Here is a 26224-nt window from a genome sequence, read left to right on the forward strand (position 1 = left end):
ATTTGGGATTGCTAGAAAGAATATCCCAGATATTCCAGTGAGCCTTAATTTGATTCCAGAAATGCATACATGCTTCTAGCATTATGATATTATCCAGAGAGTTTCAATTCTCCATGAAGGAAAATGAATCTGTTGCAAAAATAAACTGTTTTCTCATCAAACAGACCTGAACTGTCCAAATAACTCATAGAAGTGATGGAGATCAAAAATCCAGATGTTCTGATACTCCATATCACAACATTAGTCCCTTATGTTCTTTTAAATTTGTTACTCTGTAAGAAATTCTCAAGCCCTCAAGGGGTAGAAATGACCCAATAATTCCGACTCCTACTAGAAAGCTATATTTCAGGATTTCCTTCTCTTTCCAAGAACCTGGCAGTACACAAGGAACATTCTACCCTACCTCATCCTCAATAGCAGGTAGGAGTCTGGAACTGAAATTCAGAGTTTCAAGGAGTGCAAGTCCAAAGCAGGCACTAGTCAGGAATATCTTTTGTCTTTCTAGGAGACAACATAAAACACTTCTTCTCAGTCATGTTGTTCATGAAAGATTTTGTGCTTCTGTCACTGCTTCTCAAGAACTGGATTTAATGAGCAGGACCAGGAGATCATTATATACTTCAACAACAATACTATATCATGACAAGTTCTGATGGACCTGGCCATCCTCAGCAAGGAGATCAACTAAATCATTTCCAATGGAGCAGTAATGAACTGAACTAGCTACGCCCGGAGAAAGAACTCTGGGTGATGACTAAAAACCATTACATTGAATTCCCAATCCCTATATTTATGCCCACCTGCATTTTTGATTTCCTTCACAAGCTAATTGTACAATATTTCAGAGTCTGATTCTTTTTGTACAGCAAAATAACGGTTTGGTCATGTATACTTATTGTGTATCTAATTTATATTTTAATATATTTAACATCTACTGGTCATCCTGCCATCTGGGGAAGAGGGTGGGGGGTAAGAGGTGAAAAATTGGAACAAGAGGTTTGGCAATTGTTAATGCTGTAAAGTTACCCATGCATATAAAAGGCTATTAAATAAAAAAAAAAAAGAACTGGATTTAAGACCTCTTTTTTTGAGATAAGTGAGAATACCAAGGCCTAGTCCATAGAGAGGCAATAGTAAAAAGATAAGGGAGGAGGAAGAAGTCTAGAATAAGAAATCCCTTTTATAGCCCTATAGAAGTAGCTGGTTTCTTCTTCCACAATAGTGTAAGCCAACTAAAAAATTACCACTAACTCTACATTGGCTACATGGACTATTTTTGTCCAAATGCATATAGGCAATCCTATTATATACAATATAAAATTCTGAACAAGGGTTCAGAATTTATAAGATCCTTAGTTCATCAAGTGATGGAGAGAGAAGGGAAAAGGAGAGAGGTTTGGCAATCCCCTAATGTTAATTACTAATATACTATCAATACTATATTAATAATTGCATGTTTTGATTATAATTACAAATATTTTTAAAATAAAATTTTAAAATTAATGAACATGAGTCCTTCCAGTGCCCAGTCCCCTGTGCCATTTAGCTATGTGCCCCACAAAAAAATCATACTTCTCTATCTTAAATACAAAATTTTTACTCTAAAACTAATTTACTCTATGAAGTTTTATTTTTTTCTTCCCTCTTCCCACACTTGGTTAAATTTCAAAGTAGAAAATCAAATATGAAGTTATAGACATATTTAAGTTCAAAACTTCTGAAAAACTCATTTTCTTGTTTCCTTTCCAAATGTCAAATAAGACTGTGAAAGCCATCCAGAGGTTTTTTTCCTCCATTGTTTTGAGCAATATAGAATGCAGGCAAAGCAAGTTCAAAATATGCAATAATCCCTGCCTGAGGGTTTATCTTCCTGTTTGGACTTTGTGAGCTTTGGGTTAAATTGACTAAAGCTTAGAGAAAGATTTTCCCCTTCATATTAGACCAAAAAGAAGGGGGTGGGGGAAGTGACAAAGAGAAGAAACACAGGTTACTTTTTGAAGACATTTCTAGAGAATTTTCTTTATAAAAACTACTGCATTTGTCCCTTTTTTCTAAGGTTCATCTGTGAGGCAGAGAAGCTCTATTCTTTGCTTCAAAAACTTCAGAGATTTCTGTTTTCAGATTTCCTTCTCAAATATATATATATATATATATATATATATATATATATATATATATATATATATAAAATGCTTCCAGTTTCAACTGAATGTAACACTAAGAAATGATGGCTAGAGAGGTTACAAGAAAAACCCAGCTACCGTATCTGTGTTGTATATGCAAGAAGGATGCTAGCATCTGTGGAAAAATGTCTGTCTAATTCACTTCAGTTCAGTTCATTTCAATAATTCCACAAACATGCTCTAAGGTCTAAGAGTTCTTAATTGTATATATATATCATGAACCCTTTTTGGTAGTCTTGTGTAATCTATGGGCTTATTCTCAGAATAAAATTCATAAATGCATAAAATACCTGGAATTGCAAAGGAAATTGATCATGTTCAATATAATCATCACAATATATTTTTTTTAATTTACAGGCCAGTGTAAGAACCTCTCCTAACTCATTCTTATTCTCCCAGTTCATCTCCTCTCCTATATCTTCAACTGCTCCAACAACTATACTGTGGTACAACCTAAGAAGCCCTTGAATTCTCTGACTTTCTATAATTGTTTATATTTTAATATTAACCCCTGAGTGACCTCCAATATCTGATTTTCCTTTATCTGATCCAGCATTCTCTATACCTGATCCAGGACCAGGAAAATGCTGGAGAAAACAAGAAGAAATCAACAAACCAAAAAACTCCCCTACTCAAATAGAAATTCTTTGAAAAATTCTGAAGTCAACTGTCTTTTCAAACATACAAGAACAACAACAACAACAAAAAAAAAGCATTTGATTTTTCTCAAGAGCAAAGCCAGGCAGTAGAAAGCCAAAATTAGTTATAAGAAGTGAGTCCTCTCTTCTAAAAGGTCTTCTTGAATGATCTGAGTGAGTCTGCTAGCAAATCTCCCTGGAATACCCAAATTAAGAAAGCATATTCTTTCATTAGGCCAAAAAGGCAATTTGAACTGCCACCAGTTCTATATTCTTTGCTTGATAGAACCTTGCAATTTGTCTTCCTTCTTCAACATGTGATTAAATCCTGAGGCAAAAAAAAAAAAAAAAAAGCTATTTTCAACTACTCATATTGTTGAGTTCAATACTTTTTCCCCCCAGAATCCATTATCTTCACATTTTTCTGCCAATTATAAAGATTGTGAAGACATATTCTGTTATTGTTCAGAGCCATGCTGTTGGCAAGTATAGCTGGTATGACTATTATAAGTTAGTGGCAAGGACAGGACTCTTGACACTGGAAGATAGACAAAGTTGACTAGTCTAATGAAGGGCCCCGGGATCAAACCATGAAAGAATCAGATAAATAAATAGAGGAGGTTTAGCCTGGTGAAGGAAAGATATAAAAATGACATAATAACAGTTTTCAAGTATTTGAAGGGCTATCTATTCAGGGAAAAAATATAAGATTTGCTCTATTTGGCCCAGAAACCAGAAGTAGAAGTAACATATAAAAGTCAAAGAGAGTCAGATTCAATACTAAAGCAGATTCAAATATTAAACTTCCTAACAACTAGAGATATTGAAAAGTGCAATGAATTAAGAGATATTCAGTTCTCTGCCCCTAACCTTTTTAATAGAGATCTTCACTTCAGGGATCAGGTACAGCAGGAGAAAGCTTTTATTAAGTGCCCACTGCATGCCAGGAACTGTACTGTTTTACAAATATTGCCTCATTTGATCACAACAATCCTGTGAAATGAAGATTAGATGGTCACTTTGTCCAGGATTTTGTAGAAAGTATTCTTAGTCAAATAAGATGGCTTCTGAAGACCCTTCTAAACTCTGAGTTTATGTGACCACAACCCAAATCTCTTGACTTCTATTTTCTATTTTATTAATTTATTAATTTATCTATTTTATTATTTCTATTCTTAATTTATTTATTATATTATATTTCATTTCATTTAAATGCTATTTTCACTTCACCTTCAGGATTAAGTAAAAAAATCTTTTGAGTGACATTCAAATACTTTCATAACCTAGCCCTTCCTATACCTTATATCTTATTACCAGTCTTCTCATACCTTACTGCCCTCCATATATTCTGGGATCTATTGACATTAGCCTCCTTGCTTTTCTTCCCACAAGACATTCCAACATTTTCGCTGGTTCTCCTCCATGTCTGAAATTTTCTCCCTTTTCATCTCTATCTCCTACTCTTTTGCTTCCCCTAAATTCCAGTTAAAATCTCATTTTCTGCAAGACTCCTTTCCTTATCTTCTTTAATACTAGTGCCTTTCCTCAGTTGATTATTCCCAGTTTATGCTGTATCCTTGTTTGAACATAGTAGCTTCCCTGTGGTCTTCACATTATCCTCTGAGCTTATTGAGAATAGGGATTTCTTTTGACTTTCTGTCTCCAGAACTTAGTACCTGGCACATAGTGCATGATTAATAAAGAGAGAAAGGCCTCAGAATTGTTTTGATTTGTATTTCTCTAATCAATAGTGATTTAGAGAATTTTTTCCCATATATATAGGTAGGTTTGATTATCTGAAAAATTGATTGGATAATATGACAAAAAAGAAAATATTAAATGTTGGAGGATATGTTGGAGGATATAGTACCTTTGATAAAATTGTGAACTGATCCAACCATTCTGGAAAGCAATTTGGAACTATATCCAAAGGACTACAAGACTGTACATACCCTTTGATCCAGCAATACCTCAGCCAGACCTATATCCCAAAGAATGCAAAAAAGGGGAAAGATCCTATTTGTACAAAAATTCTTATAGCAGCTCTTTTTGTGGTAGCTAAGAATTAGAAATCAAGGGAATGCTCACCAATTGGAGAATGGCTGAATAAACTGGAGCATATAATTGTAATAGAATATTATTATACTAAAAGAAATGACAAGGAGGATGATGATTTCAAAAACATCTAGGAAGACTTATATGAACTGATGCAAAGTGAAGTGAGTAGAACCAGAAGAATGTGGTACTTAATTATAGCAATACTATGTGATGAAGAACTTAGCTATTCTCAGCAATACAATAATCCAAGACAATTCCAAAGGGCTTATGATGAAGCATGCTCTCTTCCTCCAGAAAAAGAATTGAGAATGTCTGAATTCAGACTGAAACATGCCATTTTTCATTTTCTTTCTTATTTTTGAGTCTTCTTGTACAAAATAACTAATATGGAAATGTTTTGCATGATTGTACATGTATAAACTATATTGTATAACTTACAATTTCAAAGAAGAGGAAGAGAAGGAGGGACGGAGAAACAGAATTTGGAATTCAAAACTTTAAAAATATGTTTTTAAATTATTTTTAACATATTATTGGAGAGAAATAAAATATAAAAATAAAGACAGATGGAGGAGAGAGGAAAAGGGAGAAGGGAAGGAGGAGGAGGAAAAAAAGAGGTATGGTATAAAATGTACAAAGAAGTCAGTATAGAAAAACACAGAAACTTTGACTCTGGAGTTAGAGGACCTGCATCCAAACCCTACTTCTCCTACTTCCTCCAACAATTTCAGCTAAGACATTTGTCTTCTTTGGGCCTCAATTTTCCCTGTAAAATGAGGGCGTTAGACCAGATGTTTTCTGTGGTCCACTCAAGATTGATTGATCTTATGATTCTTTACTTTATAAAATGTTGATACTTTTCATTCTTCTATGTGCAATTCTCTTTTTTGAGGTAGTTAAATCATTTTGAACCAAGTTTAAATCCATTGAGGAAAGTCAGTCCTCAAGTGTCTTTGTTAAATATAGAATGAAATCTCTCAGAAAGGCCTGGAGAGACTTACATGAACTGATGCTGAGTGAAATGAGCAGGACCAGGAGATCATTATATACTTCAACAACAATACTATATGATGACCAGTTCTGATGGACCTGGCCATCCTCAGCAACGAGATCAACCAAATCATTTCCAATGGAGCAGTAATGAACTGAACCAGCTACGCCCAGAGAAAGAACTCTGGGAGATGACTAAAAACCATTACATTGAATTCCCAATCCCTATATTTATGCCCACCTGCATTTTTTATTTCCTTTACAAGCTAAGTGTACAATATTTCAGAGTCTGATTCTTTTTATACAGCAAAATAATGTTTTGGTCATGTATAAAAAATAAATAAATAAATATAGAATGAAATCTCAACAAAAATCCCATTCTATTGTAGTGAGAGCCCATAGACTTGTTGGAGGGATTAGTCTTATTTCTATTATAAGTTTCTCTTTCTCATCTGATAAGATGACCTTTAGATAGAAGAAGAACCAGATTTCACTTTTCTGTATGGGAAAAAAAAATAACTCACAGGTGACAATAATACAAACTATATGATATTCTATATCATTCTCCTGACCTTACTTCAAAATTTATCTTTTTCATTCATGGGGTATATTTCTAGGGAACTTCAGAAGATTTTAAGTGTTTCTACCATGGGATGAATAAAGCAAAACATTTTAAAGTAACTACTCCATATCAGATATTATGTAGTAGAGAGATCACCATCATCAGAGATTAGGAAGACCAGAATTCAAATCCAGTCTCTGATATATACAGGTTGTGTGATGTTGGATGAATCGTAACCTCTCAGTGCCCCAAGTAATACAGGGGTTCTCAAACTTTTTAAATAGGGGGCCAGTTCACTGTCCCCTTGACTGTTGGAGGGCCGGACTATAGTAAAAACAAAAACTTTGTTTTGTGGGCCTTTAAATAAAGAAACTTCATAGCTCTGGGTGAGGGGGATAAACGTCTTCAGCAGCTGCATCTGGCCTGCGGGAGTAGTCTGAGGAGCCCTGCCTAAGATCTTACAGAACAGATGATGACCTACAGAAGTAAGAAAAAATCTCCTTATTGTGATTTCCCAGTGCCAGAGAAATCATAGATTTACTCAAAAGGACTTTTTTAAATGTGCGTGGTATTTTCCATGCAAATTAAGTTAAGCAGAGAAAGTATTGAATTCCATTTTTACAATTCAGAAATTTCAGCTCAGAGATTCAGGTATGGTCATACACCTTAAGCAAGCATGAGAGCTCATATTTGAAATCCAGAACTACAGATTCTGAATCCAGTATTACTTTCTCTACAGGTCATATAAGTCATATTTCTGGTAGATTAAACTTTTTCTTCTCCTTTAAAATCATTGAAGATTTGATTTATTTTTGAAGCAGATGACTCAATTCAATTCCTTTTGACAAACATTTATTAAGCAGAAATTTTATGCAAAATTTACACATATATCAAGGGTATGATGAAAATATGAGAAGGAAATAGGCAGGCTTTCACAAAGGATTATCTATAGTTTAGCAAGCCTTCATAGATGTGCAAGTGACTAACAGATGTAAAGAATTCAAGATTTTGCACTATTTATCATTTGTTGAACAAATATGAAAAAATTACCACTATAATTCATAAAACAAAAAGAAAAAACATGACACCAATCAATTGATAAAAATTTATTAAGCAGCTACAATATGCCAGGTATTGCACTAAGTGCCAAGGATACAAAAGAGGCAAAAGATAGTTCTTTTCTCGAAGGAGCTCACAGTCTACCGAGGGCCCCATAAGCAAGCAAATATGTGTGTGTGTGAACAAATAATTCACATTTAGAACAAATGTGAAATAATTAATAGAGGGAAGGCACTAGTGAATATATTCTATAAGATTCTTCAATAAACTTCATGTCAGAGATCACTTTATTGTATTATTCTCTGTACAACAATACAACAATATCCCTATTAAACTTCAGTTTACTTTATTTAGCCTAGTATTCTAGCCTGTTATGTTTTGGTTTGGGGTTTTTTTGTGTTACCGTTTTTCATTTCAGATACTGACATTATGTGTTAGAAATCCCTGTCAGCTTTGTGACTCTACATACATGATAGGCATGTCATCTGCCCTTTTATCTAAGTCATTTATAAAAATGTTAGATACTCTGGTCCAAGTAAAGGTTCCTCTGCATATCTTTTTTTAAATCTAATTAGGTTGTTGGGTTCCTTTTGCATCTATATTGATCCCTTGAGACAATTTCCCTTTTATTCATATCAAAATTAATCCCATTTTTGTCTTCAAATTTCATTCTTAAGATCTTTCTAATCTCCCTGGACTGACAAGGACTTTTCTAATAGAATTTTAAGTCATCGGTGTCTATTTTTTTTTCAAATCTTTTGAAATTCACTTTTCCAAACCTGAGGATTCATGTAAGAGACAGTGAGGTTTTTCATTTGGTTGTTTTTTTTTTTCTTTTTCTACCACACATTTAAAGATATAGCAATCATTTCCCTCAAGGAACAAATCATTTTTAGCTCAGCAATCCAGTTTCCCCTTTTTGGTCAAGATCAAGTCAAAAATAATAATTCACTCATCTCCAACTTTTGAGGGATAATATTTTCAAGACATGTTTTTGCTACTGAACTTTGATCAAAGAAATACTCCTAGCAAGTTGTCTGGATAATTAAAGTCCCCCATTGCCATTGTCATGCTTCTATATACCAGCCTTATGTTTGTTTTCGAAATTCCTCATCTATTTCCTACTTCTGTCCTCATGCTCTATAGCATATTGTACTGTACTAGACTTTCATCGCTATATCACTTTCTCTTTCCCCCTCCATCCATTTTCAGATGCCCTCCACCAATTTTCCCCTTTCTGGTGCCTGCATGAACAAATTATCTTAACACACAAAATTACTCTGCTGCCTTTATCTACTCTGTTTCTCTGGAATAAGATACAACCTTTCAAAACTATATTTTAGTCAATGGTCTCATCCTACCAAGTTTTAGTGGTATCTATGAAGTCACATTGCATTGGGATTTTTAAAGTTTCAATAATGTGTTTCATTTATATGTTACATTTACAGATCACCTCAATTCTGAGCAGTCTCTTGTTACAAAGTAAAACAATTAAGAAAAACTAAAAATACAGTGACTATCTGAAAGTACACACAACATTTCACCAAGACTGTAACTTAAACTACCAAGAGCAGTTACTCTCAGAACTCACAACACAAATTGTAGATAATCATACATAAAAGGCACCAGAATTAATATAGATAAGAAAAGGCTGCTTACTATAGAAAATGGTAAATTTCTGGGACTTGAAGGAAGGCAAAAGACAGATCGGGAAGGAGGAAATCTTAGGTATAGAGGATTAAAATTCTTAGTTAGGATTTAGAAGATGGGAGTTTGAGCCACAAGGAGGGAAGGGAAGAAAATCAACATTTATTAAGTACCAACTTTATGCCAGGCACTGTACTAAGTACATCTTACAAACATTATCTCATTTGATCCTCACAATAACCCTGGGAGGTAGGTGCCATTTATTATCCTCACTTTGCAGTTGAGGAAACTGAGGCAATGGGACATTAATCAATTTTCCCAGTATCACAGACCTAGGAAGTGGCCAAGACTGGATTTGAACTCAGAACTTTCTGACTCCAGACCTCATCCATCTATCCATGGAATCACTTGTCTGCCCCTCAGTTAGCCCTTAAGGGGCAAGTCACACTGGATTTCAGAGTATATGGTAAGGATAAGATGACTGGAAAGACCAGTTCTAGCCTCCAGGAGAGGGGCCAGATTATGAAAGACATAATTTGTATTTAATTTTGGATGATGACATTGATGATGACAGCTAGCATTTATATAGTGTTTTTGCAATGTACAAAATATTTTATAAATATTATCTCATTTTATCCTCACAATAATCTTGGGAGGCAGATGCTATTGTTATCTAAAGATATTCAGTTTCAAGTGTAATCCTCTCCTTTTCTAAAATGTATATGGAAATCCTCTAACAGATATTAGAGAATAGTTATGTATATGGAAAATATGTAATAGATGCTCAGTTTCATGTGTAATCCTCTCTTTTTTCTAAAATGTATGTGGAAATTTTCAATTTATTTAGTGTTTACTAATTTCAATTTTTTTTAAATGAACTGATAGGGTGAGAAGAGTACAAGAATGTCATTAAAACTTATTTGTACTGCTCCAGGGTTGCCTCAGTTATTCATGACCTTGCCAGGCTCAACCTAAGACTATTATTTTCTTTTCTCTATACAAGGGAGTTTTGGGATACATGTAGAAAATGACTAGAGAACTGGATCACACTGAGGAATAGATTCACATTAGAGCTGTCAAGGTACGTGCGTGAAATTCTAAATCTAGGGTAATGCAAGCTTCTGGCATGATTAATTGGGGCCAGAGATAGTGAAGTTCAGCAAAAAATAGGACCAGAGGAGAAATTTGCCAAATTCCTACCATGTTTTCTATAAATCTGAACCTCTTTTGACAATGCACAGACCCCAGGTAATCGCCACAAATTTAGATTTGAATGTGAGCCAGCAGGTTATGACATCCATATGAACAAAAAGTTAGAGGACAGTTCTATTGGAATTTCAAAACTAGAAGAGCTCTCCCGTATGTTGCAAGAATATGATTTTTATCTTGTAGTTCATCCATTTTTTTTTAATTTTTTTAAATGCACATTATTTTTTACAGGAACGAAGTAAAGATAATAGGGTAGTTAGGTGGTGAAATAGATAGGTGCCAGGAAGACTCTTCTTCCTGAGTTCAAATCTGGCTTCAAACACTTACTTACTAGCTGTGTGACTCTAGACAAGACATTTAACCCTGTTTGCTTCAATTCTTCATTCATAAAATGAGTTACAGAAAGAAATGGAAAACCATTCTAGTTATCTTTGCAAAGAAAACCCCAAATGGGTTCATGAAGAATAGGATATAACTGTACAATCAAAACTGTAGGTAGTGACACAATTTTTGTCTAGTTTACGAAAGTTTATGTGATTACAGTTCAATTAAATATTTTTGAATACCTACACCATCCAATGGGGGAGCATGGATCTAGGAGATGGAATAATAGGCTTAAGCAATTCCCAATAGACCAGTGTAATTGTTTCATAAGCCATGTGGAAGAGAACATAATACAAGAAATATAGAAAGGTAAGAAGGGAATTGATTATGAAGATCCTTAAATGTTAATGAGAGGGATTTCTAATTCTTCTAAAAAGAAGGTCATATGGTCAGACTTCCCTTTAGTAAGATCTATTTGACAGTTGAACAGAAGAAAGATTGCAGAGGGGAGAGATGAACTAGGGAGACCAACCAGTAGACTATTGTAGTATTGTTGGTGGAGTTGTGAACGAATCTAACCATTCTGGAGAGTAGTTTGGAACTATGCTCAAAAAGTTATCAAACTGTGCATACCCTTTGATCCAGCAGTGTTACTACTGGGCTTATATCCCAAAGAGATCATAAAGAAGGGAAAGGGGCCTGTATGTGCATGAATGTTTCTGGCAGCCCTCTTTGTAGTGGCTAGAAACTGGAAACTGAGCGGATGTCCATCAGTTGGAGAATGGCTGAATAAATTGTGGCATATGAATATTATGGAATATTATTGTTCTGTAAGAAATGACCAACAGGATGATTTCAGAAAGGCCTGGAGAGACTTACATGAACTGATGCTGAGTGAAATGAGCAGGACCAGGAGATCATTATATACTTCAACAACAATACTAGATGATGACCAGTTCTGATGGACCTGGCCATCCTCAGCAAGGAGATCAACCAAATCATTTCCAATGGAGCTGTAATGAACTGAACAGCTACGCCCAGCGAAAGAACTCTGGGAGATGACTAAGAACCATTACATTGAATTCCCAATCCCTATATTCATGCCACCTGCATTTTTTATTTCCTTCACAAGCTAATTGTACAATATTTCAGAGTCTGATTCTTTTTTGTACAGCAAAATAACAGTTTGGTCATGTATACTTATTGTGTATCTAATTTATATTTTAATATATTTAACATCTACTGGTCATATTGCCATCTGGGGGAGGGGGTGGGGGGTAAGAGGTGAAAAATTGAAACAAGAGGTTTGGCAATTGTTAATGCTGTAAAGTTACCCATACATATAACCTGTAAATAAAAAGCTATTAAATAACAAAAAAGACTATTGCAGTAACCAATCATGAAATGATGAATGACAATTCCAAGGTAGTTGCGGTATCAAAAAAGAGAAAAAGGCAGCTGTGAGAAATATTTTAAAGATAAAATAGCATTGTATATGGAGGTGAGAAAGTAAGAAGTCCAAGATGACACATTGGTTTCATGGATGCTTGGGAGCTTATTGAAAAGAGGGGTATGACATGATTAGAATTATGACCTAGAAAAAATTACTTTTATTCATTCCTATGGAAATCCTTTTCTTCAATATATTTAATATGAATGTACCTGTATAACCTGTAATAGATTGCTTGCTGACTTGGGAAGAGGAGGGAAGAAAAAATTAAAAATCAAAATCTTATAAAAGTAACTGTTGAAAACTATCTTTACGTGTAATTAGAAAAAATAAATGCTATTGGGGGAGGAGGGGAAGAGATCCTTTCCTTCCTCCAACTTTCAATTCAATTCAATACTTCTTGGAGGAGTCTTTCCCTTGCTAAAAATGTTCCATATCTCTTCAAATTTAAATTGAACATTCTGTTGACAAGTCTCCTTTACTACAGTACATTCTACCTAGCCTTATGCTTATGTGTATAAACATCCTATTCCATAGGTAGAATATTAGTTCCTTGAAGGTGGGGATTTTTTTGTTTCTTCATGTTTATATACATAGCAGACTGGACAGTGCTTTGCACATAGTAGGCCAACAAATGGGCATTTGCGGAATTTAATTAGTACTAAAATCCCTTCCAAATCCAATATTCCATGAAGTGAAAATTCCAAATGAAAATAAAAATTGACAATCCATTTCAAACGCTAGTTCTAAAACTAGACACTAGAGGGAGCTAGCAATGAAGTTGATTGGTTTATAGCAGCGGGAGCTTAAAAAGGCATTAAAAACCATCTTGTCTCAATCCCTTATTTTTACAGATAATGAACCAAGACACAAAGGAGTATCTGCTGTGCTTACATTCAAGTAACTAGGTAGGAACAAAGGTTAAATCAAAACATGAGTTGCTTTTTTAAAATTTGAAATCCAGTTACTTTTCATTCCATCAAATTCTAAAAACTCATTATAGTGCCAAGAATTAATCTACAGAAAGAATAATTCCAACAGAAGCATTAGCATTCCTCTCATTAGAATAGAACATGGGACTTTAAGTTACCAAATGTATTACATTTCCCTCTCGTATGCAGTAGTCAGCTGAAATTTTCAATGTTCCAATATGTGAACCATCAGAATTATAACTGGTCCATTTACAGGTATTTATTTAAAATATGACCTAGGGAGCTACATAGATGTAAAACAATAGAGTATCCAGGTTGGATTTGAACTCAGGTCTTAGCTCCACCTACCCAGCCCTCTACTAAGACATACCACTTTACCATTCTAAGTACTCTTTGAAGTCAGTATGGTATATTGACTAGAAAACTAGTCAGGAAGATCTGGGTTCAAGTCTTTATTCTAAAAGATACTAGCTCTGTGACCCTGGGAGAAAAAAATCACCTAACCTCTCAGTGCACTAGGCACTCTCTAAAATTACAAATCACAAAGGAGGTTTTCCCTTCATTGGTAGCAGCAGTTACATGTCCTAGTGAAATTACAGATCCAGCCTCTATCTTATAGGACCATAAATCAAAAGTTGAAAGGAATCATAGACACTGAATCAAATCCTCTCATTTTACAGATTAGGAAACAGCCCCAGAAAATAGAAGTGATTTCTTACTACTCCCAAAGACTTGTCAGAATAGAATGAGGGATGGTCTGGGAGTCAATCAATCTGAGCTCAATGTTTAACTCTTCCTCTTACTGTAATCAGATGGCCATGGGCACATGTCTTCAATTCCTTACCTATAAATTGAAAAGGCTGGATTCCATACCCCGAAAGCTTTCTTTGATTTATAAATCTAGATATTTTCAAGCAATAGAGATAAGCTATAGATATAGAAATTCTATTCCCAAAGCCAATGATTTTTCTATCACATAATATATTTTCTTTTTTTTTTTTGTTACAAATTTTTAAAAATGAACTTTTTATGAAATAGATTTAAATTGGTTGAAGTTAGTCAGGTCCTGTTGATTCTAGTCTATAGTTGTAAGGGAGATTGTCAAATTGCAATCAGAAGCAATATTAAAAAACAGCCAGTTACTGAGATTTCTAAAGGCAAACAGATAACCTGACAATTTGTTAAATGAAAAATTGGAGAAAACATTTTGTCTAAAAAGAAACATCCAACTACAAAGAAATTGGAAATGATTAGAATTGTCTCTTTAAAATTTTTAAGCCTTTTTTACTAAAATTCTTTGAATTTTTTGCCCCTTTTTCTGCTACTGTCTCTATGCAGAAGAAATCTGCATAGGATTGAGAGCCATTTGGCATTTCTATCCATTTCATAGGTTCCTGTAGCCACAAAGAAATTCACCTCCTGATAGCTCACAAGATTTTCATGATCTAGTCAAAGTTCACCCTAGGCAGGAGACACAGTATAGCACTATGCTGAAATTCTTTTCAACTTGGTAGGACCTGCTAGAGATTCTCATTTTATATTTCTTTCCAATTTAAGTTTGTCTATTCTAATAGACAGGTTTTATGCATAAAAAGAATGAAATTCAAGGAAATCACTGATGGAGGAGGCAGGAAACTCAAGAATCACCATCCTGAATCTCAAGAAGAGTATATACTATACACATCCTCACAACTGTGCTACCTAATGGCATTGTATTGAAACTTCCAGGAAAATTATTGAACATACACAAAATAAGGCATACATTATTTTGGACATGGCTACAGTGGAAATGTATTTTGATTGAATATACCTGTATGTATGTATGTATATATAATATATGTGTGTGTGCATGTATGTATGTATGTGTCAAATCCTCCCAATGCCTTCTTTTATAGAGAGCAAAAAATGGACTCTCAGTTCACTCCACTTTGCATTTCCTGGCTTACCTGGTTTCAAATCCAGGGAATAAGATACCTTCTGGCACCCTTCTCCCAATCCCCCAAAGCTACATCCTTCTCAGCTGTCCTTTCTCTTTCTGTATTTTTTTCTCCCACTTAAATTATAAGTTTTTGGAAATTTAGAACTGTCTTTCTTTTTATAAATTGTATCCCCAACACTTACTGTGTCTGGCACAATAGTTGCTTAATAAATTAGATTAGATTGGATTGGAATATATCTATTGTAAAGACTTTGTTTTTCTATATTTTTTTCAATAGTGGTGAAGATAGAATGGAGCGAAAAAAATTACTCATAATTTTTTAAAAAAATAATTAATTAAAAAGGTGCTGAACACAGGACATTGAACTTTTCAAGTTCAAGTTACCTGGTAGGATTGGTGATACCCTATGGGAAGGAATCCAATGAAATTATTAAAACTCAGATTTCAGAAATGAAGGTATGATTTTTTAAAATAAAAGACTAGAAGGATGTTTTAAAAAATCTATTAAAATTTGGAAATACAAGATATGTGTGTGTAGACAGATAGCTAGATATGTGCAGATATATATATTCTTTATTTCTCTATTTATATAGTATGTCCACCTGATAAAATATAAGTTCCCATGGATTATTTCTTTTTTTTTAACTTTGTAACCTTAGGACTAAAAACAGTATAAGGCATTTTGTATGAACTTTTAAATAATGCTATTATGCACCTAAGCAGGCCAATTTGTGTGCATTTATTTGTTCATTCATTCATTTAAAATGATGATCTTCAAGGTTTAAATGGGTTTATTTTCAAAAGAATTTAAAATCTTGGATATCAAGTCCACATGGCACAACTTTATCAAAAAAATTCTCAGGGAATTGAAGACAAAAATATGAATCCCACAGCTAACTCAGGAAGACGAAATTATTATGGTATGTTAGAGAAACAAAAGTTGAGCTGTGAACTCCAGGAAAGAGAAAAGGCAACAAAAAATAAACAAAGAACACATATTTCAAAAATTGAAAGCAAAGAGAAAGAAACCCTCTACCTTCCTATGTCTTATCCCCAATGAAGCTTTTAAAAACTCTAACAGAAACTGATATATTTGGTAGTTTTCAGTGTGATATTTATTATTCTATCTTATTTGATTTCTTGATGCTTAGAATGGGTTTTCACTGTTGCAAATGTGGTCATCTCATGTTTTCTATTTCTAACTACTGATCATATATAAAAGATAAAATGGGAATAGAAAGAAAATGGTTAGGCAATTTATTGAATATATTGGGTGAGTTTAAGTGAAGAGGTAAGAATATCACTGGGATTGTGAACCTGGATGAGGGGAAGAATTCTACTATCCTCCATAGAAATAGAGAAGTTTAGAAGAATAGGCTTATCAGTCAATAAGATTATTAAAAAAAAACAGTAACAAAGCACCTACTATGTGTCAGGGTCTGATATAGGAACAATCAAGATAGAAATAACAATTACGCTCATGGAAGCTATTGAAGTCACATAGAGAACATGGATAAAAGAGGTAGTAGGGTAGACTCCATAGTATACCCACAGGTAGTGAGTATGAACTAGATGGTGGTCCATCAAAGGAGAGTGAGGAATCAGATAGGTAAAAGAATCAGGAGAGAATATTTTCATGAAAATCTCCAGAAATGTGAGTTTTAGAAGAAAAGAGTCAATAGTATCATATGCTACAGAAAAACAAAAGACATTAAGGAAATGATGTCTCAGAAAGGCCATGAGACACTGAAATTAAAAGATAATTGATAGGTTTGGAGAGAGCAGCTTCAATAGAGTTCCCAAGTCAGAATGTAGAAGGCAATAAGCAGGAGGAAAGTGGAAGCAAACAACTTTTTTTCTATAAATATGGGGAGGAAATGGAGGATAAAAATATAGGAAGATAGTTTGAAAGGACAATTGAGTCTAGAAATGGATTTTCTTTGAGCATGCATTAGACATGTTTTAGTCCACAGAGAAGAGAAGTCTTGAAAGATCAGAAACTTGAAATGCTGAGAGATTAACTGGTTACTTGCCAAATTTCCCATGCCAGAGTAAAATCTAAAATTTAAATTTCCTGATTTCCTAGTGGGAGAGAGAAGATTTGGCTCTCTTCCTGCCAACCAAGCTCGATTTTTATCACTGGATATATATCTTTTTAACAGCTTAACAGCAAGGTATTAATACCTAATGATCCTTTTAAGAAGTTTGAACACATTTTTCTGATAAAATTAAAAGAAATCGTGTCAGTGGACAAGAAAAACTGTTCAAGAATTCCAAAGAGTCCAGACTCAGAAAAGTTGTGGAATTTGACCTCTGTATCTACAAAACAAGACAGAAAGATAGGGGAAGAGAGGTTTCTCTCTTCTCCCAACTCCAGAACCTGCAAAGTCTAGAAGCAACACCACTTGACCAATAAAAAAAAAAAAAAAAACTGATCAGTGGCACAGTGGATAGAGCACCAGGTCTAGAATCAGAAAGATCTGATTTTCAAATCTAATTTCAAACATTTACTAGCTGTGTGACCCTGGACAAGTCACTTAACCCCTGTTTCCTCATCTGTATGCTGGGGATAACATGTACATCTTCCTCTGAAAGGTGTTGTAAGGATCAAGTGAAATAATAATTATAAATATAATTAAATATTAACAGTCACATGAATTGTTAAATTGATATAATGATTTTAATTATGTTGATTAAATTAATGCATTAATATAAAATGGGATAATAATTATAAAGCACTTCACATAGTGCCTACCATAGAGTAAATGTTTAATAAATGGTTGGCTTACCACTATTTCTCCAAAAGAATGCAAGCTTAATAAAGGCAGGTACTAAAATAGTGGATCAGGCACTGAATCTGGGATCAAGAAGATCTAGTTCTAATCCCACCTCAGGCACAATAAGTGTTTGACCTTGAATGAGTCATTGAAAATCTTTGTTCTTCTTATCTATAAAATGAGCAGATTTGACTCTATGGGCCTCTAAGATCCCTTCTTGCTTGAAATATATGATTCTTTTACTTTTGTCTTTGTACCTCCAGTGCCCAGAGCATAGTAGGTGCTTGTTGATTAAGCAAAAACTTTGCAAATTTCAAATTTTAACATTTAATGAAACCAAATTGCAATGATACCTATTATGACAATATCTATATAATCAGGTAATATCTTTCCAACAAATTCTAAGTGCTCATTATATGTTTTTTAATGTCCATAAAACATCCCTCAAAAGGAGAATATGAATATGTTAAATGTACACAAACATGTAAAACCAATATAAGAAATAATAAGTAACATACTCAGTCAGGTTCAATCAGTGACTGACTAGAAATAAACCCAGATCTCCTGTGCTAAGCTTTAGTCATAATTATTATTTTCACCTGTGTTTTTGGTATAGCTCTTAAATCACATGCACTCATTCTCTAATAATGAAGAATCCTGGAAGCAAGTTTATATCTTGGTCTCCAAATTTATTCTGCTGCAGTAGTATTAAAATTATCCACAATATAAACCTCCAAATCTTTGCTTCCTAAGTACTTGCTTAAAATAGGCTTCTGATTAAGGCAGGAAGGAGGAGTCACCTCTCAGGAGAGGAAGGTTTCTTTAAGGAAAAGCTAAAGAAGATGAAAACAGGTGTCAGCATTCAGCAGGTTTCATTACTGGGTAAAGAAGATGATGTTATCGACCCACTGTCAAGAAGTCTTCTGCATGGAGTTTTTTTTTCCAATACTGAGGATTAAAAGGGACTTAATTAGAGGCTTAGGGACCCGGGGCAAGGGGGTGAGGACTAGAAAGCTCCCTTTCTTAAATCAGGTCAGACAGACAGGGATCAGTTGAAATGCAGCTTAGAAATTAGGAGGAAGACATTTATATTTCCAAACCAGAAGGGATTTGAGTTGAACTACCCCACAAGAACTGAAGGATAGCCAGGATAAGGCAGAGCATAAACCACATTCAGTTTTCTTCAGCGCTCTAGTTTTTTATTACTTCAAAACAAGCATTGATCAACTCATTGGAAAATATAGTTATACATATATTGGATTACTTGCTGTGTCAGGGAGAGGGAAGAAGAAGGGAGGAAGAAAAATTTGGAACGCAAGGTTTTGCAAATGAGAATATTGAAAAATATTTTGTATTTTGAAAATAAAAAAACAATTATTTTAAAAAATAAGAACACTAAATTTTAAAAAGAATAAAGAGATTATATATATATATATATATATATATATATATATATATATATATACAGTCCAAGAGGGCTGAGACATTTTTTTTTCTCTAAGGGTCTCCAATTCTAGGCTCATGCAGATAAGAATAAATCCTGAGATACCCTGGCCTCCAAAAAAAGAGACAGGTTCTCTTTGTTTCTGACTCTTTTTGACTCTACCCTAAAATAGAACTCTGAGGACAATTTCTCAAAGCTTAGCTTTGGTTCATGTCTAGGCTTTCCCAAAAAGGGAGTAGAAAGGTACTCTATATACAACATAAATCAGGTATAAAACAGTTATTTATTTCATGTGGAAAGAAATAATAAGTATGCATTTAAAAATCTTTAAATTGAAACTCATAATCCTTTTTATATTCTCCCAGGAGGGTGACATTTTATATTTAAACATGAACTATTTTTTGTGGATCTACTGAACAACCATTTCACCTTCATCTTGGCTCTGTACTCTCCAAATAATTTCCTCAAGATTCATATCTCCTAGCAAACTAGGGCATGACTTAAGTTCATCTTCCTGAAGTCAGCTTCCCATAATCTCTAATTTAAAAACCCAGGATGCCACAAACAAGCTATTATAGGAAAGTCCATTTTTCTTGATTGCTGTTTGGTTACTTTCTCTCAGGGAAAGAAACAGAAAGCAGAAGAGGCTGTTACATCAAGATCAGCCTCCTTTATTTCAGCACATATGCTATCACTGCCACTTAAGACCAACTTCCATAGCTTTTGGAAAAAAGGAAAGAATCCAGAAGACCAAAAGTGCCCCAGAGATCCAACATTCTCAGCAGACTGGAGGACTAAAAAAGCCAAAGAGTGGACCACTTTTCTTGGCCCAGTGGCCATTCCTCATTGACATATGTCACACAGAAGGCATACAGAGATACACATAGCCTTTATTTTTTTCTCATCCACAATGGGTCCAAAGAATGGGATTATTTAGGAACTAGGATTCCTAGAAAAATTAAAAACTTAGATTTCTAGTATTAAGGCCATTCCATCACTAAAGTCCTTCTTCAAGGCTCCATTATAGCAAGGCAGTGACCTTGAGTTCTCAAAGGTTATGTCATCAAAGCACAAACCCTCACTGTTCTTCCAAAAGAGTAAAGCTTCTGAGTACTGGCCCAACAACAGGCTGTGTGTCTGCTGAACAAGAGCATAACTAGCCAAGTTTAGAGAGACTCATTATCATAGGATTGCCATTAAGTGATAGATGTCTTGGACTGCAACAACTCATGAAACTATTCAAGTGTGGAGGAGATCACAACCTTTATTGGTGAATAGAGCATCCAAATGGATGAAATCATGGATCCTTGAAGAATAATAGGGACATTAGTCACTGAACCTTGATGGACTGCTGTTTATCTTTTGCAAGAATATCCATTAATATTTCATGTCAGCACATCCCTAGTGTATTAGTTTCTTCTATTTTGGGTGTTCAGGGCCATTCTTTTTTTTACTTCCATGTCTTTTTATATTTTAATAATAGCTTTATATTTTCAAAATATATACAAAGATAGTTTTCAACATTCACCCTTGCAAAACCTTGTCTTTCAAATTTTTCTCCCTTTCTTTCCCCATCCCCTAGAGAGCATGTTCTTTTCACATTTTTCATTTTCATATTCACATTCAATATTTATTAAATATATGTTATTTACATATAACATAATAATATGTTATATATGTGCAATTCTTCTGTACATATCTTTACATTTATCATGCTGCACAAGAAAAATCAGATCACAAAAGGAAAAAATGAGAAATTAAACAAAAAGCAAGCAAACAACAACAAAGGTGAAAATACTATGCTGTGACCTATTTTCAGGGTGCAGATGGCTCTCTTCATTACAAGTCTATTGGAAATGGCCATTCAGAGTCATTCTTGCTGAAGATAGTAGACCACTGTTGAGTGTCTTGGATCAAAGCTGTCCTCCAGAAAATGACTTATGCCAGAAGCATTAACCTTTGCGATCTATTTGTATCATATATGAATTATAATATCAACTAACACCCTTTGCTTTTATTCTGTGAATCTTAAGGGTCATAGAATTACATTTTGCCTAAGTTTTTCTTAGAAAGCAATTTTTGTCTCTGGCTTTATTTTACCTCTACTCCAGAATAGAACTCCAGGGGCAATTTCTCACAAAGATTAGATTTGTTTGTGTCTAGGATCTCCCCAAAAGGGATCAGAAAGATATTTGATATATAACATGGTTTAGGGCTGAGACAGTTATTTATTGCATATTAAAGAAACTGTTCAAACACGAAAGACTTATAAGCATGTATTTACAAAAACTTTAACTCTGAAATAGAAACATCTAACTCTTTGATACCTTATATCAGTAGCCTATTTTCTGATTAAGTTTAAAGAACTATTACTAATTTCCTTCCTCTTTTTTTTTTAATAAATGGGCAACCACCAAGGCAGAAATGCCTTTGAATTATGCTGACCACCACTGAGTTAGAATCATAGATTTACAACTGAAAAGTCAGCTAGTCCAACCCCCTCATTTTAAAGTTAAGAAAATGTTTTAAGTTTTAAGTGACTTGCCTAAGGTGATAGATTGGAAGTGGCAAAACTGAGAGGTGAACACAGGTCCTCTGATTCCCAAGCCTTTGCTTTATACAGAGTTTCTTATAAAATTGCCTGGGAAAATGAGAAGTTGAGTTACTTGCCTAAGTCATACAGTTAGTCTAATGCATTATAGGTTTCATTTAAATCCAGATCTTTTTGATTCCAAAAGAGACTCTCTACCCACTATCCATAACTGTTGCTGTTGTTCAGTCAGGTCTGACTCTTCATAACCCCATTTGGGGTTTCTTGGCAAAGATATTAGCTTGGTCCTTTCCTTTCCAGCTCATCTTATTTGAAATGAGGCAAAAAGGCTCAGACAACTAGGACCTAAGGCTGGCTTTGATGAGTCCTCCTGATCCCAGACTCAGCACTCTATATACACTATGGCAGTTTTCTAATACTGCAAAGTTTTCTAATTTACAATGACAACTTGTACTCATCCTGCTGCTCTTGATTAGAGAAGCTCTGGATTTTTCTCCGCCTGATGAAGCTGTCCTATTCCTGCCAAAACTTCAGAGCTAACCTTAAAAACACCTATGGCAAGAATGACAGCCTTGTTTCAAGCAGCTAATTAGATACTTGAGTTACCTAAGTGAGGGGTTCTCCAATCATTGCAGAGAGGATATTCACACTACAATCTGCTTCTGTCTTTGCAGAGATAGTTAACATCTTTTAAGTGACACTAAATCACAGTAAGAAAAAAAAATGCTTCTTTCATCCCTTAACTTTCTTTTCCAATGAATAGGAATTTGAATAGGAACCAGTTACCTGACTCGTATTATAAACAGTTCATTCTGTCTCAATTCACCATCTCTTCTCCCCCTTCTACCTCTATGTTTAGTTTTTCCATACAATGGAAGAAGTTAAATACTGACCTCTGCTGCCAGATAAAATCCACCACCTTTTTGAAGAGTTACACTATACAGTTTTCTTATCAAAATGTTAAATCTCTGATAAATTAGGAGGGCTTTTGTACCAATTCAAAAGCTATGCTGGCAAAGAACATGTCATAAGCAAATGAATATAATAGTAATAATAAAAGGTGCTTTTATATACATTATCTCATTTGATCCTAAGAATGCTGATTAAATTACTATAGCTTTTATTTTCTCCATTTTACAAATAAGAAAAATGAGGATAAGAGGGGAAATGACTTCCCTACACAGTTAAAGTGAGATGAAATTCAAATCCAAGTCTCTTAATACCTTCTCCACTGAGAACAATGGCAAGATAGATAAGGTCATTTCTATGAAGAAAATGGAAGGGTACAATGGTAGCCCTCTCTTTCTTTCAAAACCTGGTGAGACTGATAAGATTGACTACACCTGCCTGGACATAAAACACAGATAAGAAAACAAATCAACTAAATGCAGCAAACCAAGATTAATCTTTATGTAGCACAATGCTCTCTTGCTTGCTCAAGCCCTCCACGTTGACTTTCTCTAGCCAACTCCCAGATTTTGTTACAGGTCATCTTCTTGACCCTCCTCTTCAGACACTTCCTTTCCTACCAACACACACACACACACACACACACACACACACACACACACACACACACCTCTACCTTACCAGGACCCTTTTAGATCCATGTCTTGTTTGCCTGCATCTTGATTTTAGCAATTTGGCACATAATTCTGACTCCTATTTTAATGTTTGCATGTTTTGGAATTACTTGTTCTACTATCAGCTTGCTGAGGTCTCCTCCTGTAATCATTTCATCTCCCCTAGCCTCCTGGATTCATTGGTTACATCTTCCATTGGGTGTATACCAACTTTCTAGCTATTTGTGTACTTACCAATGTCTGGCACATAATGTTTGTCAATTAATTAAGGACTCTAGATAAACTCCTAATTGGTTCCATACTTCAACAATTCCAAATTACAAAAGGAAAGTGATCAATCTCTTTACGGAACTCATTACCCAAAGAAGTGATGTTGTCTAAAAGTATAAAATAGTTTGGAAAATAGTTGACATTCACTCATGGATCATCTATCCTTAATAGGTTATTAAAAAAGAAAACTGATATTTGGAGATAAATCCCTAATTTCATGACTTTGAACTAATGGATGATGTTCATGATCTCTGAGCAAACATCCTTTAGCAATAACATCAGAGATAGGATATGATACTGAATGACCACATCTCTAATAGCTTCATCATTTCTTGATGTCCACCATGGGAGATTCTTCCTCTAGAGATGGATGCCTGCAATTAGTCATGAGAGATTAGAGACATGACTCCATGTTAAACTTTAGAAAATACTCTCTCTCACCACCACCACCCCTTTTCATTGTTCCCAGTCTAGACTCAAAGGTAGCACAGATCCACATACAGACTTTCTAATAAAACATAAACACATCTCCTTACTTCCAGAACAATTCTCTATGAGAATCAGCAGTCAGAGTTGTTTGAAACAAATAGAAAGGATTTGGAAGCTACAGCCAACCCTCTTAAAGCTCCCTGGAATCTTTTCTGGTCATTTGCTCTCACATCGTGCTCTCAGAGAGCAATATGAATGTCAGAAAGTATAAAGCAGCCTAATATTTATATATCAGAAATAGAACTGGCCTTGGCTTGACTTAGGCCTAGGAACTCCTTTCTGGTAAATAGCCACAGCTATGTCCCCATGCTCTTGTTTCTAAAAGGTCTTTTTATGGGTTTTCCTTTTTTTTTTTTTTTTTTTTTTTTTTTTAAATTCAACATGACCAAATTTCTTGAGTCAGTTTGGAACAAAATATGGTGAACTAAGAAATATTGCACACACATACATACACACATCATCATCATCATAATAATGTTTGCTTGCACATTTGAGTTGAAAATAGAAGTAAATTTATTTGCAAAGAAGTAGAAAAGAAAGTGAGTTGAAAGAGTAATAAATATACTCCAAAAAAAGGTTGTCTTGAATTCTTTTTTTGTTATTCAGTTTTGCAAAAATGACAATGGTAACTGTAATGGGCTGAAACTGAGCAGATGCACTGAAGTTCAGACAAGCAAGCACTTAAGGACCAATTGGACAATACTCTATTAACATTTGCTTAGAAAATGGCCCACTCCACCATTCCGTGCAGGCTCCATCTGTTGGTGTATAGAGAGATTTGGAGGAGGAAAAAAAGGGTGGAGTAAGAAAGCCAGAGTGACTCCTGGCTGGATTCGTGTGGCCATTCCTCTGATGTCCACAAAGAATAAAGATCAAAGACTTTTGCTTATCCTGACTACAGCTTATTCTAAAGTATCCTGAGTGCTAACGCAGTAGCACTCAGGTAACCACAGGTAACACATTATAAAAAACATGTAGACGGTTCAATAAATACAACATATATACAAATAGAGAAACAATAGGGGGGCACCAGTACTTTTCCTCCCAAGAATGTGGGAATGTCCCTTTAAATTCTTTTTACCACTTCTTCATAACTTAAAAAACACCTCCTACTTCTTTTTTCCTCCTCTCAACTTCCCCTTTTTTCAACAACTTGAAACCTACCTTGTTTTCCCTTTTCTCTCTATTCTCATTTGTTTCACCAACTTATTTTGTTTGCTAATTTATTCAACCAATTTGTTTTCCTAACCTTCTTTTACTTGACAACAACTTTTGCCTTTTCCTTATCTTTGAAGCCTTCTCTACAAGTCCTTACTCTTCAATCCTTGACTTAGTTCAGGTTGAGTGTCCCTTCAGAGTGACTCTATCTTCAAATTTTGCATATCTCTTCCTTTTCTTTCAATTCAGCTTTAAATTCTCCTAAATTTTCTCCTCCTCAAATTCTCTTCTGGCATCCTCCATAAGTCCAAATCCCTCAAAGTTGCCTCCATAGAGTGATTTCAAGTATATTTTTCTTTTATTCTTTTTTTCCACAATCTTCCTTCACAATCAACTGATTGAGGATGTCTGCAATTTTTTAATGTAGCTCAAAGTATCCTTTTAGTTATAAACTGACCATTAATAATGCAATTCATTGGCTAATGCTCAGTCATCTCTTTTCCTACTACATGTGTAGATGTGCAGGCACATGTGCATACAAACACATTCTTTCTCACTCTCTCTCACCACTCATATCCAATATATTTCCAAGGTCTGTCAATTTTACTTTTAGAACTTTCACTTATATGTCCCCTTCTCTACTCTGATGCTGGTGCAGGCCCTTATCACTTCATACCCAAACTATTGCATTAAATTGCTAGGTTGGTTTTTCTATCTCAAGTTTCTCCTTATATTAACTCATCCTCTACTCAACTGTCAAAGTGTTTTTCCTAAAACACAATACTGGGTCACCCCTTTACCCATGAAACTCCCTCCCTACTTATAGGATCAAATAAAAAATTCTCAGCTTGTCATTCAAAGCCTTTCATAACCTAGGTCCTTCTTTTTATCTTTACAATGTTCTTATACTTTATACACACATACTCTGAGATCCAGTGACAATGGCTTCCTTTTGGTTCCT

This window comes from Sarcophilus harrisii, chromosome 1, assembly GCF_902635505.1.
Source record: "Sarcophilus harrisii chromosome 1, mSarHar1.11, whole genome shotgun sequence".
In the NCBI taxonomy this organism is placed as follows: domain Eukaryota; kingdom Metazoa; phylum Chordata; class Mammalia; order Dasyuromorphia; family Dasyuridae; genus Sarcophilus; species Sarcophilus harrisii.